Source organism: Oryctolagus cuniculus, chromosome 6, assembly GCF_964237555.1.
Source record: "Oryctolagus cuniculus chromosome 6, mOryCun1.1, whole genome shotgun sequence".
Lineage (NCBI taxonomy): Eukaryota > Metazoa > Chordata > Mammalia > Lagomorpha > Leporidae > Oryctolagus > Oryctolagus cuniculus.
The window spans coordinates 8,452,968-8,468,749 of NC_091437.1; the positions used below are offsets into that span (position 1 = coordinate 8,452,968).

At 45.9% G+C, this 15,782-nt stretch overlaps 1 long non-coding RNA gene across 1 annotated transcript; it reads right to left on the reverse strand.

Annotated features, from left to right (window-relative positions):
- Positions 1-1,743: 1,743 nt before the first annotated feature.
- Positions 1,744-9,339, reverse strand: LOC127490655 (uncharacterized). The gene is made up of 3 exons (XR_007918913.2): positions 8,890-9,339; positions 8,387-8,428; positions 1,744-8,144 (listed from the first exon to the last, which is right to left on the reverse strand). It is a non-coding gene; the product is annotated as an uncharacterized lncRNA (long non-coding RNA).
- Positions 9,340-15,782: the final 6,443 nt, after the last annotated feature.

Consider the following 15,782-nt stretch of genomic DNA (forward strand, 5'->3'; position numbering starts at 1 on the left):
TGGTGTTTTATATGCTTAATATTTCCACAGCACTTATAATCAAAGCTCAAGAAATAATGCAGAAGCTGCCATCTATAATATTTTACTGTAAACTATACTTCATGGGCCAAACTAGGTTGCCAAGTAATTCTGAGGAAATTAAAAAGTGGAATTGGGATGGGAAGAAGAGGAGGTGACAGAGGGTTGAGGGTAAGGCAAACGGAAGGGAAGAAGCTCTTGGCCATTGGAACGTGGCCAGAGGGAAAGCCAGCCTCAGCAATCTGTCCCAGTTCCCTTTGTCGCTGCTAACAGGAGCTGCCCCAGCCTGGGTACACACCCAGTTCCGCTGTGTCCGACTCCACGGCGGGGTGGGGAGGCAGACAAGGGTCCCCACGGAGACAGCAGGGCTGCGGGCACTTGGGGCCCAGGGAAGGACACTGGACGGCAACTGCTTCCGCTGGATGTGCTCAGAGTGCAGCCCTAGGGGAGGTCTCCAGGGCTGGCACCTGTGGCCAGGTGCTCCTTGTTACTGCCTCACTCCTGTACCCTAGGGCACACTCCACCCCGTTCTGCTGAAGCAGTCGATAGGTGCCTGGCCAGGCCTCCTTATCACTGAAGATGATTGTTTTAAAACCTGAGCACTTAAAAATGACCAACATTATAAGTAAAATCCATTGACTTCAAATCTGTCCCATTCACTGGCCCTCAATAAAAACTAGCATCAATTAAATCAATTACTCTTTTTTTTTCCTCCAGGGGGCTGAAATCTGTATTAAGTACCTATTCTCAGTACAAAAAAGGGTATTAACATCACAATGGAAATCTTGTTTGGAATTATTTCATGTTATTTCTATTATGAAATCACATTTTTCTTCCAATAGATTATATGATTTGCATTTAGTGATTTTATTAATTCAAAGTAAAAGGTTCTGATACAAACAGTGAACTTAACTCATACGGGCTATTTTTCACTGAATCCAAAGTATGCTTGGCTTATGTTATGTTGCCCAAAAATCATCTAAGAGAAACATTCTGTCTTTATCGCAACCTCCCAAGCAATTGCACATGGATTCACTGAGAGAAAGCAGCGTATTAGGAAGTGCTTCAAAACAGAAAACTACAACAGAGCAGACAAATCATTTACAAAGAAATGCTTAATCGTTAAGTCCCCAGGAACTCTGAAAAGAAAATTTCCAGATCTGTTTTCTCAGCCAGACACGTTATGGAAGAAGTACTCGGAACAACTTCGTTCAAGACCTGTGAACACTCCGGATGCCCGGAGAGGCGGGTTAGATCGAGCCACAGGAAACTGCCAGTCAAGTACTACATTTATGGCAATTTCCTAGGGCTCAATATAATAATTACCTTGTCAAACACAAAAACAGGAGCACTTGACGAAAAAGAATTCCAGCATTTGGAATTTCCCTAATAATAACGCTCACCCCAAAGACCTGTTGCTGACCACTAAAGCAGCCTAGTGATGAAGAGATTCATTTCACCGGAAGCCTTCTCTCTAGAACCACCCAGAGCTCTCAGAGAAGCTACTCGAGGGAAGAAAGCAAACACTCGTGATGTCAATACGGCACTTGTGCGCAGCCCCCCCGTTAGGGAATTCAACATTTCCCTAAGGAAGAGGCGTCAGTGCAAAATGCCTGCACCCCAGAGCGGCACATCAGGATCAGCCTGAGCGAAGCAGCAGCTTTCCGGGAGGAAAATGAAAATAATGATCCTGAGGAGGGAGGGGGAGGGGGAGAGGGAGAGAGAGAGAGAGAGAGAGGCAGACAGACAGACAGACAATCTGAAGCCAAAGCATCTCGACTCCCCTTCCCCAGAGCCTCAGTCTGGTCCCACTCGTCTTTCAAAGCAAAGCTTTGAAGAACACGGTGCGATGCACTCCAACCATCCCCTCTACACTCTGTTGCTCCCGTCTCCTCTCTATTCCAGGGCCGTTTGGAGAAACCCATCAACACCAGCGCTCTGCGGTGTGGGCAGTGACAGGGCCTCTGCCCCGAGCTGCCCAGGTTAGCACCATGCATGCTGCTGCTGCTGCTCACAGCTTCTGGGTGGCTGAGTTGGCTGTGCAGAGATGAGCATTTCAAAGCTCCAGGGAGTTCTGTTCTTAGGGCACTGGATCTCTGAGCACGAATCCTCCAAAGCCTCAGGAAATGACTGACTTTGCCCCTATTGTGAATTAGCAAATGCTTCTTAGAGCCGGGAGATTACGAGACACCCATCATCCGAAGTCTTCTGACGGATCCCTCTTTAAAATGTATTCTGCACTTGCTTGCCTTTTTAAATTGTTAAATGGTAGTAGATGGCCAGGGACTTAAAAGTCTCAGGATGGTAGACAAGTGTGAATTAGAATCAAATCATCCTAGCTGTGCAATTCTAAGGATATTACTTAATATCTCACAGCCTCGGGTTTCTACACTGCTAAGCACGCACTGCTAGTGTTGAGAGGCCAATGTGGAGTCACGTATCCAAAGTAGAAACCAGGACCAAGAACCTAATTTCCCAACAAATGTTACTCTGGTTCCTTCTCCCCTAACCCGACCCAACTGCTGTGTGTGCCTACTAAATTAACACCTTGACAGTAGGGACTCCAATTTAGAGCACCCAAGACTATCTTGAAAAAGAACCCCCATCAGGAGACTATGGTCTGAGACTAAGTGTGGTCTAAATTTGAACAGCAACAGTGCACTGCATCCCACTCAGCAGAACATAGAAACTCATAGCACGACTGCTCCAGCTTAAAACACACAGGCTGCACCTGGATTAATGTCAAGATTTTAACTGATATTGGTTTCCCATAGGCCTTAGGTCAGCTTGACCCTGGCAAAAATGTATTTCTCTTCCACTCCTTATGGTTTTTGCCATTTTTGCTTTGAGGTAGAGAGTTCTTTAGGGCATGAGTCTGCTCTCCACCACCGGCAATAAAGGACCATGCAATTTTATCAACGTGTTTTGCTCCTCTGTTTGCACTCATTCAGGCACAACATTACCCAGTCCCCAACCCAGAGCAACTGTGAAGCTGTCCCAGCCAACTGCTGCCCAAATACTTGAGATGGGAGAAGTTTCTCTAAGCCCCTCCATTGCACCCACTTCCCCAGACCTTCCTCCACGTCTCTGGTTTCTGATGTACCATCTCAGGGTCTCCAGCAGTGTGTTCCTCATGCAGTCCCCGTTTTTCCAATTCACTTATACAACATAAAGGATTTGGGCTGGGTAAAAACAAAAACAACAACAAACTCTGTATCCACAACCCTTAAGTACCTAGAAAATCTAACGTCTCTCATAACCCTAAGTTCAGAGGTGTGGGAGATGGAGGCATTGGGTTGCCCCAGGCTCCTCCTCCCTCCTCTTAAAGCCCGGTACAGCACAGACTTCACACCTCCACCCTGTCCTACCTTGGCCCCAGGAAGGTTTTCCAAAGCTATCCCAGCTGCAGTCTTCTTGTCACGTCCAAAAACAGGGAGAAACTTTCCTGGTCATATATAAGAGCGTCAGTTGAGACTGATTGGCTTCAGTTAGGTCACATGGATAGACTTTACTAAGGAAAGTCACCTGGGAAATGCAACGACTGACTTCAATTAGGATTATTGAAAAGATACAGCAACCAGAATGGAATGAGCATGATTGGATCGAGCTGATCCAGTTCTGTTCCCGGGTTGGGGATTCTGTTGGAGTTACCGGAGCTCTCTGGGAAAGGACAGACACCTGGCCACAGGTGGGCTGCCCAACAGCATGTGAGCCAGACCAGCAGCCAAGGCCTGCTGCACGACAGCTGTGCGGGAGAGGCCGCCTTAGCCTGGCTCAGCCTCAAAAGCATCTCTTCACAGGGAAACAGGGATGATCCAAAACTGCTCAACTCATCAGAGTTTCACTCCATGAAAAGCCTTTCTCTCTGCAGTCACCCGTCCATTGATCCGAGAACATCAGTCTTGCACAACAAGGGCTGCACCCAGGGTAGAATTGGAGGTTCTGTGGTTCTAGACCAGGTGTATTCTGGTGTGTTCTAGAACGTGAGGTTGTGTTTCTGCTTACACCGACAGCTCCTACTGAGAAAGCACAGGGTCCTCTCGGTCCCCACAGCTTCACTCCACGTATCAGTAGCAAAGAGGTCTGAGCATAAGCTTTTACCAGAAATCATGATATAGGGAAGAAGACGATAGAAAAGTAAAGCAGAACCACTTTCCACCCTACGCAACAAGTCCTTCTGGGACTTGGGAGAACAGAGAGAAAGAAGGAAGTGAAATGTCAAGTGGTTTGCCTGGCTTCCCACACCCACTGCCATATTCCAAGTTTAAAATCCTGCGTGATGAAAACTCTGGAGCAAATTCCCAAGCAGTTTATGTCTTACAAGAATAACTTACAAAACCTTTGACTGCCTTAGGAAAGGCTCACAACAAAACAGAAAAGCAGCCCAGCCGTGAAGTAGATACTGCCGTAGGACATAATTAAGCAAAGGGGACTTGAGAAATGGCATTTACATCACAACTTGAGGTCTGGTTGTTCCCGAACACTCTGAACAAAGAGCGGCCAAGAGCTCCCCAGGGGACAGACAGCGGACGGCGCGGGAAGGGTGAGAAGGGAGAGTAGGCATTCAAGGACAAGGTGAAGGACAGCAGGCCACCGGGCAGGACGTCCAGGACAACAGTAAAACCGGAGCTGGACAGGCCTCAGACAAACTCTCCCCAGCACCACTTCCCAGTGAGGATCCAGCCCACCAGAGGCAAGGTAACGGCAGTGGTGACACAGCTAAGAGCTGGAGGCAGGAGTGAGTGTGCGGGTTCAAACCGGTCAGGAAAGTCAAAAAACTCACTTGTGTTTACCCTGCTCCAGCATTCTAGAAATCTGCACATGGCTGGGCCACACCTGCGTCTACACCCTCATGCTGACGGCTCACCCTCTCACACACCCGGTCCCCCCACACTGGTCCCCTTTCTCTCTCCAACTTACCCCTGAATGGAACACTCACCCAACCGCGGTGCGGCTGCCTTCTTCCACTGTCCAGGATTCAGTTTCTGGTAGGTTCGTGTGTTTTGTTTGTTTGTTTGTTTGTTGACAGGCAGAGTGGACAGCGAGAGAGAGAGAGAGACAGAGGGAAAGGTCTTCCTTTGCCATTGGTTCACCCTCCAATGGCCGCTGCGGCCGGCGCTGCGGCCGGCGCACAGCGCTGATCCGATGGCAGGAGCCAGGTGCTTCTCCTGGTCTCCCATGGGGTGCAGGGCCCAAGCACTTGGGCCATCCTCCACTGCGCTCCCTGGCCACAGCAGAGAGCTGGCCTGGAAGAGGAGCAACTGGGACAGAATCCGGCGCCCTGACCGGGACTAGAACCCAGTGTGCCGGCACCACAAGGCGGAGAATTAGCCTAGAGAGCCGCGGCGCTGGCCTATGTTCGGGTGGTTTTTTTTTGTTTTGTTTTTTCTTTTTTTGTAAGGATGCATTTCAAGACAAGCCATCATGCTTGATGGTGAAATATTGGAGGAAATCCCATTAACATTCAGGAAGAATAATGATGCCCTCTATCACTGTTTTTATTTCACTTTTTTCTAAAAGGATTAGCCAATGCAATTGCCAAGAGAAATAAAACATAAATATTGACAAGATACAGTCGAGATTGTGATAAGCACTTGATATAATTATACATTTAGAAAACCCAGGAAAATTGACAGAAACACTATCAGACTGATAGAATCACGTTCAGCGGCTGGATTATAGAACAAAAGCGTTCACAGACTGCATACAAGTGGGAACTGAGCAGAGCGTATGGGGAGTTCTCGGTTAAGATTACAGATTGAATAAACACCTTATTTTGATCGCTCCTAAACTCCATCAGAACTATAACAAAGGGAATTTTTTAAGGGCCTAAACTCAACATCAAATACGGACACAGAAGAAAACACCGATGTGAGTGTGAAAGCCGTAACGCAGATGGACAAATGATAACCTAAATATAGGATGATCAACGGGCAAAACGGAGAGCTCGCCCACCTTACACAGCAGAATCCGAAAAAGGTACAGAATACAGAGCAGTTCCCTTCCAGTCAGATCTCTGCTGAACCTGCTGGTTCACTGTGTTTAATTTTTTATTGATTGATTGATCTGAGAGGTAGGGGAAAGAGAGAGGGGAAATAAAAGACCTCCCATCCACTGGTTCACATTCCAAGTTCCCTCAATGGCTGGGGCTGGGCTAAGGCCAAAGCCAGGAGCCAGGATTCTGACCAGGTCTCCCATGTAAGCGGAAGGAACACAAACACTTGAGCCATCATCACAACCCTTGGGGTCTGCACCAGCAGGAAACTGGAGACAGGAGCTGCAGCCAGGAATCAAAGCCAAGTTCTCCATGTAGGGCCTGGACTGGCATCCTAACTGCTGGGCTAACTGCCTGCCCTGGGGGAGGTGTGGCTGTTCTGCAGTCCAGTGATATATAATTTACATAGCATAAAGGTCACCTGATTAATATACAATTCAATTGCTTTTCCGTATATTCAGAGTTGTGTAGCCATCACCAGTCTTAATGTAGAACACTGTCATAATTGTGGGTCTCGGTTTCAATGACACCTCCCTCCAGATGCCCTCTCACTACTAGTTTTTATTTCCTGCTTTTTCCTTCCAGCAATGACAACTTCCATTGAGTTACTTCTCTTCATTATCACCTTCTGCTTTTGTTGCCTGCCTCTCCCACTGGAATGTGACCTCCATAAAGGAAGATCACGTCTTTCTTGATCTTCCTTGCAATCCAGCTGATAGCCCAGAACAGAACCCAGCATCCGATACAGGACCACAGAAACCACTTGCTTAGTGAATGAATGATGACAGACGCTGGGCTCTCGGGACCACTGAGGAACCGACAGTGCCCGATGGCACCCAGGAGCAGCTGCAAGCGGGAGGGTGCTGACAAGTGCCCAGCACTTCCCCAGGTGTTCCCAAGAGGAACCAACCCCAAGCAGACGGGGAGAGAGCAGGTGGCGGCAGGGAGACCTCAAGAAACAGCACTGCTGATGTGACCCAGGGGGTGGCTCTCAGGCCACCAACTATAAAATGAAACAGATATGATCACAAATGCGGCTTTCACTGGATGACCTCCCTGTTGGTTCCATTAACAGGAAAATGCACAAACAAATGTTCCCTTCTGCATCACCGCCATAGCTGGGGCTGCAGCTTAAATGCAGGGTGGTTTACAGCATGCTGCACGGTGCCCGAGCTAGAAAGCCTCAATTCTGCCATTTTCCAGTTGTGCAACTCCAGGCAAGTTACTTGCTGCTTTGTCTCTGATTTGTACCTTTATAAAACAGGTGTAAGGATTATTCCTGTATCATAAGAGCTGTTGCATTAGATTACAAATTATCAGAACAGTGCCCGTCACATACTGAGTGCCCTAGGTTACCCAGTAGCTATAGAAGCAGTGGTGCTAGTGGTTGGAGGACCGGTGGGCAGTGGTGGGCACTAGTATGGCGATAAAAGCCCAGTTCATCCTGATTGTTGTACAGGACACAGAAGGGAGATAGGGCTCAGTGTTGAGTCCTGTCAAATATAAACTGCTAAATGAATATTGAATTGACTTGCACTCACAATGTTTCCTGTCACATCCTTTGAGATGATTTGACAGAATTGATTCTTCTTCCAAAACTGCCGAATCAGCACATGTGTAGTTCTTGTCATTGGCAAGCTGACACCAAACGGCTCATCTCAAGCCCGGCTCCTGGCAAGTGTCAGGAGGAAGCCGAAGTCCTTATTAAATGACTGTGTCAGTGCGTGTGGAAGGAGTGATGCTCATTAGAATGTGGCTCTGTTGCAAGCAACACATGCATTCGTTCAGGAAAGAAGGTGAAAACAGCAGACCATTCGGGAAAAATAAGACCTAGTACTCACGAACCAAGAAGCATTTCTGTAGAGGAGAGTTACTGTTCTGCCTTTATTAACACAACTGTCAATGCTTCCTCTTCAAAGAAGAGACCATCATTTGGCATCTTTGCTGACTTTCAATTGATTCATCCAGGGGCTTTCTGTATTATCCACTGGAAGTGGGAAGTAGTGAGGAGAAGTGTTCTTTTCTCATGGTCAACATCAGACCTGGCTGCAGAATCAGGCTTGGCCTCCAGGTCCAAAGGCAGGACGTGAGACCAGTTGTTGAATTATCCAAGAAGAACTGGGAGAAAGTGCTACAAAAGAAAAGGTATTCAGCATAAACAAGAGTAAGTGAACTGTCTTCAACTCTGAAAAGAATGTGCTATTTTCAAAAACAGCCTGAAGGATTATTTCCCATCTATGAAATAAAACACACATCTGCTGAGCATTCTGCCATATGCTAAGTAGAATAAGCTGCACACCCAAGGCAAGCTTAGAACAGGACTCACAACTCACGCTGAGAGAAGACAAGTAGTGAAGAAGAAATGCTGCCCACCTCATGCTGTACGGCGTCTGACTCCTCCACTTGCAGCTCTTCCTAAAATAAAAACAAAAACTCTGACAGGCAGAGAAGACAGAGTGTGCTCCAGATCACTTCTGTGCCCACTTCTGAGTGACAGTCACAAAGAAAGAGTATTTTGGGGGTTCAACACATACAAATTAAGTCCCATTATGTATAAGCATAGTTCTAGGAGCAACAACTAATTACATTAAGTTCATTTTTTATTTTTTTAAACTTTTATTTAATAAATATAAATTTCCAAAGTACAACTGTAGAATTATAGCTTTTTGAATTATAGGCTTTTCTTCTCATAACTTCCCTCCCACCTGCAACCATCCCATCTCCCACTCCCTCTCCATCCCATTCTTCATCAAGATTTATTGTCAATTATATTTATATACAGAAGATCAACTTAGCATATACTAAGTAAAGATTTCAACAGTTTGCACCCACACAGACACACAAAATATAGAGTACTGTTTGAGTAGTAGTTTTACCGTTAATTCACATAGTACAACACATTAAAGACAAAGATCCTACATGGGGAGTAGGTGCACAGTGACTCCCCATTGTTGATTTAACAATTGACACTCTTATTTATGATGTCAGTAATCACCCGAGGCTCTTCTCATGAGCTGCCAAGGCTATGGAAGCCTATTGTGTTCACCGACTCTGATCTTATTTAGACAAGGTCATAGTCAAAGTGGAAGTTCTCTCCTCCCTTCAGAAAAAGGTACCTCCTTCTTTGATGGCCCGTTCTTTCCACTGGGATCTCACTCAGAGATCTTTCATTTAGGTCATTTTTTTTTTTTACCACAGCATCTTGGCTTTCCATGCCTGAAATGCTCTCATGGACTTTTTAGCCAGATCCGAATGCATTAAGGGCTGATTCTGAGGCCAGAGTGTGGTTTAGGGCATTTGCCATTCTATGAGTCTGCTGTGTATCCTGCTTCCCGTGTAGAATCTTTCTCTCCTTTTGAATTCTATCAATTATTATTTGCAGACACTGGTCTTGTTTATGTAATCCCTTTGGCACTTAATCCTATCTTTTTGATCAACTAGGTTAGGGTTAGGGTTAGAGTTAGGGTTAGGGTTAGGGCTGTTAAACTTTAACAAGTAAGATGGTATTGATACATGCCACCTTGATGGGATTGAACTGGAATCCCCTGGCGCATTTCTAACTCTACCATTAGGGGTAAGTCCGAGTGAGCATGTGCTGAACTGTACATCTCCTCCCTCTCTTATTCCCACTCTCATATTTAACAGGCATCACTTTTCAGTTAAATTTAAACACCTAAGAATAATTGTGTGTTAATTAAAGAATTCAACAAATGGTTTAAATAGAACAAAAAAATACTAAAAGGAATAAAATAGTAAGTTGTTCCTCGACACTCAGGGCAAGGTCTAATCACGTCATTGTTTCTCATAGTGTCCATTTCACTTCAACAGGTTTCCTTTTAGGTGCTCAGTCAGTTGTCACCGATCAAGGAAAACATATGATATTTGTCCTTTGGGACTGGCTTATTTCACTCAGCATGATGTTTTCCATATTCCTCCATTTTGTTGCAAATGAACCAGATTTCATTTTTTACTGCCGTATAGTATTCTATAGAGTACATATCCCATAATTTCTTTATCCAGTCTTCTGTTGATGGGCATTTATGTTGATTGCATGTATTAGCTATTGTGAATTGAGCTGCAATAAACATGGAGGTGCAGACAGCCCTTTTATTTGCCAATTTAATTTCCTTTGGGTAAATTCCCAGGAGTGGGTTGGCTGGATTGTATGGTAGGCCTATATTAGTTCCTTTTTTTTAATGAAATGCAGATATATTTATGTTTTGGGTAGCTCTTCACTAATTAATCAGTGGTTGAATGTCCCATTATAGTATGCCCAGGCTTCAATTTGTAAAGGTGACTGAGTGATGACACTGATGTCTTTTTTATTTTTTAAAAGATTTATTTATTTATTTGAGAGGCAGAGTACAGACAGAGAGAGGGAGAAACAGAGAGAGAGAGAGAAAGAGAGAGAGAGCTCTTCCATCCTCTGGTTCACTCCCCAAATGGCCACAATGGCCAAAGCTGGGCCAACCTGAAGCCAGGAGCCAAGACCTACTTCTAGGTCCATCAGATGGGTCTGAGCACTTGGGCCATCTTCCACTGCCTTCCCAGGCCATTAGCAGAGAGCTGGAATGGAAGAGGAACAGCTGGTACACGAACTAGTGCCCATATGGGATCCTGGCGTTGTAAGCAGAGGCAAATTAAACTACTATGCCACAGTGCCAGCCCTGAGACTGATGCCATCTACAGGCTTCTGATACCCAATTTCCCTGGAATCAAGATGTATACCATGCCACACAGCATCACATGGGAAAGATCCCAAGGTGGGCAGGAGGAGACAGCCCCTGTCCTCATGGGGTCTCCCTGGGAAAGATGAGGCAAGGTAGGGTGACCAGTGAAGACTGGCTGGAATGAATAGTTTCAGTAGGGTCTGGGCTTTTACAGGGCGGCCCCTAATTTCCTGGCACTTGACCCTGGGATACTTACGACAGAGGATCATTGCATCCAGAGGGTCTGAGTCTGGGTTGGTTAGTTCATGGATCAACGATGTGCTCATGGCCGGGCCCTTTGCTCTTATCTTTAAGGAATGGTGGGCCAGCATTGTGGCATAGGAGGTAAACCCACCGCCTGCGATGCTGGCATCCCATAATAGCACTGGTTCATGTCCCAACTGCTCCACTTCTGATTGACCTCCCTGCTAATGGCCTTGGAAAACAGTGCAAGATGGCCCAATTTCTTGGGCCTCTGTACCCATGTGAGAAACCTGGAAGAAGCTCCTGGCTCCTGGCCTCAGCTTAGCCCACCCTAACTGTTGCAGCCATCTGGAGAGTGAACCAGTGGATAGAAGATCTTTCTCTTTCTCTCTCCCTCTCTCTGTAACTCTTTCAAATAAATTTTCAAAAATCTTTAAAAAAACACACACACACAAAGAATTGGCAAGCCATCTTTGAATTGGATGCAGTGTCTACTTAGCCAGAAAAGGTCTTAAAGATGTCAAAACAACGTAACAAACAAAAGTATAAAAAAATTTCCTCAAAATAAAAAATACAAATAGCCAAAAAATATATGAAAAAAATTTGCCCATCACTAGCCATCAAAGGAAATGCAAATCAAAACCACAATGAGGTATCAATTCACCCCAGTCAGAATTGCTAAAATCCAAAACACAGAGTAACAAATGCTGGGGAGGATGTGGACAAAGGGAAACACATACACTGTTGGTGGGCTTGCAAATTAGTGCAGCCACTGTGGAAAACAGCACGGTGATTTCTTAAAAAACTAGAAACAGACTCGCCATATGATCCAGCAATCCCACTATTGGGTATGTACCCAAAACACTTGAACACAATGTAGCAAAGAGACACCTGTACCACCATGTTTATTACAGCACTGTTCACAAGAACTAAAACTTGGGAATCAGCCTAAGTGCCCATCATCAGATGAATGGGTAAAGCAAATGTGGTATATATACACAATGGAATATTATTCAGCTATAAAAGAGAATTCTACCATTTGCAGCAAAATGGACACACCTGGAGGACAGCATGTTGAGTGAAATAAGCCGGACCAGAAAGACAAATACCATGTGTTCTCTCTTGTATGGGGGAGCCAAAATTTTAAAAACCAACAAAAAAGAAGAAAGAAATGTCTGTGTGCATTAGCCTTGCTGAAATACAGTTTTGTAAAACTTTGCACTATACCTTTTTGAAACTAATGGTTAAGAATGTTATACTGGCCGGTGCAGTGGCTCACTAGGCTAATCCTCTGCCTGCAGCACTGGCACCCCGGGTTCTAGTCCCGGTCAGGGCGCCAGATTCTGTCCCGGTTGCTCCTCTTCCGGTTCAGCTCTCTGCTGTGGCCCGGGAAGGCAGTGGAGGATGGCCCTGGTCCTTGAGCCCTGCACCCGCATGGGAAACTAGGAGGAAGCACCTGGCTCCTGGCTTTGGATCGGCGCAGCGCCGGCTGTAGCGGCCATTTGGGGGGTGAACCAATGGAAGGAAGACCTTTCTCTCTCTCTCACTAACTCTGCCTGTCAAAAAAAAAAAAAAAAAAAAAAAAAAAGAATGTTATACTACTATAGTTTTAATGATCTGTGATGACTTTAAAATTTACTGTTTATGGGTGAGATGGTCATTTGCCATCAATCATTATTTATAGCCATTGTATAGATTCCTGTAAATTAGAGACTTTTTGCCTTTTACTAGCTAAACTTCTTATTTGGTGAAGTAGTAAGCCTTTTTACTGTAATGTAAGTTTAAAATACGTTATCTCAAAAGCTAATAAAGAGATGGAAAGAAAGGAAGGAAGAGTGTTGGAGGGAGAGAGGAAGGGCGGGGGAGAGGAAGGGAATATCATTATGTTCTTAGAATTTTATCTACAAAGCACACTGAATCTTTTAAAAAACTAATTACAAATTAAAATTTTGAATTTTAATATGGGCCTAACGCTTCATGTTGTACCCAGTGTCTTAATAATCATGGCAACTTGGTTTCTTTCATCCCAATACCTTCACATAGAAATAAAAATATGCATCTGCATTTTGCAGCAATGGAAATATTATGGGTGGGAAATGAATATCAGTTTCTGACCTAACAATCCTGAAGAGACAAAAAGCCCAAAAGCTCCCACAAGAGCTAATGGGCCATGTCAGGAACAGCTGCAAGTGAGGGTAAAAGACAAAGGAGAAACGTCTTCTGGAAGGAACGCAACACGAAGGACCTAGAAATTGGCTTTGGGGATGCAGATGGTGCCAGGAAAGCACAGGCACCCTTGCGTGATTAAATTCTGCTATTACTTCCAAAATAGACTGGAGGATTTCAGAGTTCACAGGGGACTTTAAAAGGAGGTTGGACCGTATGGCACCATACGGGAAGGGCAGGGCAGAATGATCACGGTTCTGAAAGCCAAAACCTAGTTTACATTCAGTCTCCACCACTTCATAGCTGTGTGACATCACATCAATGTCAGTTTCCTGATCTTTTAAATGGGAACAATGATAGAATTTAACAGGTAACCTACAGAGTGGTTGTTATCACAAAATGACATAACCGTGTAGAGCACCAAGGATCGTGCTTGGCATACATGTTCCAGTGGTGACAAAACAAGAGTCAACAGCTAAAGAAACAGTAGGCTGTTCAGGAAGTGCTCACCGCGGGCAAGCAGAAAAATCAGCGCTGGTGCTAGTGGGAGCCAGGGCCGAGGCAGGAGAAACGGTAGATGAGATGGGCAAGAAAACAGGTGCCAAACAATGAGAGCTCTCTTGGCAATGATAACAGCTTTGGAGAAATCAAGCGTGGGGGACCCAGTTAGCAACCTAAAAACTCATCTTGGTTACTATCGTATGAGGGGTAGACTGTGTGGAACGAAGAATAGAGTGAGACAGCCCGGCTGGGGAGTATTGAGTTGACTCGTAAGAAACACTAAGTTGGACTGGGGTTGGCTAAATGGATGTGATAAGAGTGATTGGTTTCAGGATATCTTTTGACATTGGACTGGCAGGTGTTGTTGAATGTGGCATGTAGCAGAGTGATGACTCCAGAATAATGATGCATGTTGCTGTCATATGAGAAGGGGTTGATGGAGGAGTGAGGAAAAAAGAGGATTGAAGGTACAAATTAAGAGTTCTGGTTGGGACTTAGTGTTGAAAGACATGGCAGAGGTCTAAGTGGAGGGGTAGAGGCAGTGAGTGTGGAGTTCCGAGGAGAGGTAGGGGATAGATAAGTATGTGGGAATCTTGAAGAAGAAATGGCTGAGAACCCCGAGGGAGTGAATGCAGCTGGAGAGAAAGGAGACCTGAGGTTGTGCTTGGAGGCACCTCCCCATCTGCAGGTAAGGAGCAATGACGGCAGGGGGCGCTGTGCTTCCCAGAGGAGTGGTTTAACTGGCAGTTAAACCACTTCCCACAGGCCAAGTGCACAAATTCTTCCCAAAGGAAGGAAGGGAGCAGGAGGGTGGGGAAGATGAGGACTGAGACAGCCAGGAGAGGTTGTTGGGGACCTCATAGAGCCGTCTGGGTGTGGGCATGGAGATTAAAGCCCAGCTGGAGTAGGAGCTGGAAGCCAGTGATGAAAGACAACCCCACCGCAGAGTCTCCCTCTACAGGGAAGCAGAAAAAGAGCTTGAGGGGGATGAAGACAGGTCAGAGTTCACTGCATCCTTGCACAAAAGACCCTGCAGACGGGGGAGGGGAGGGGCTGGGGAGAGGGACCTGGCAGAAGCCAAGGGCTCCACCGGCTCACTTTGCCTGCCACGGAGGTGACAGGAGTCACCCCGTTCACAAGAAAGAAGCCGACTGTGTGAGTCTAGTCACAGCCCCGTCGCTGGATTCCGTCCTAACAAAACGGTTCTATTCAGTGGAACGAGCAGCAAGGGCAACCAGGAAGTGTTAGGGGATTCAAGGTGTGAAATCATAAATAAGATGCAACGGGATGGCTGAGCAGTGCTTAGAGGCAACTTGAGGTCTGTGGTCACCAATTTGCACGAGACTGGCCAGTATTCAAGCGTGGTTTTCTCCTACCATGTTTGCAGGCTCAGGTTCAGCTGCACAGCTAACCCAGAGGCAGAGTTGGATCTGAAGAGGAACACGTGTGTCCTGGACATCGCTAGTGGCCACCAGGCAACTGCAAGGGGCCAAGCTTGCTCGCCCAGTGTCAGGACCAAAGAAACAAGATGCACCTGGTGAGAAAGAGAAACAACCTCTGCCCTGGATCAAACCATTCCTGAAATCACACCTGCTGGACCTGGTTACAGGAGTAACACATTCCCTTTCTTATTTGCCAATTAAAATTAATAACTTTTGATATTCATTTTTCTGTTATATATTATTTATTAAAACTATTTCAGATTTTTCTGTTACCAGCCTGGAAGGCACCCGAGAGATCTTTATTGACCTCAGTGGTCTCTGAAGCACAGCAGTGCAGATGCACTGTACCGACCAGTCAGCTTCGTTCACATTGCCACTGTCTACCTCTACCTCCCCCTTAGAGCGCTTAGTTTAGGAGACTCACTCCCCACTGTAAATGGTTTCTCAGTCCCCTGGAGATGCAAATCATTTTATGCTGATTTGAAACCCAGGAATGCCTGCCTCTGGTTGCTGGGAGCCATCGCTCTGATAGGGAACCACAGAAGGTGACGGCACCCCCACATGGCCTGTTCTCAGAGGAAGATAGGAGCCTAACTCCACAATAAGCAAACACAGAGGGCCCAATCAGGCTCACCAACCTCCCCTCTCATGTCCTCTAGTCCTTTCCAATAGCTCATCCCAGAGCTACAAATTCTTCCTGCTTTTGTTACAGAGGAGTTGGGTTCAGTTCCCCTACTCTATTGCAAC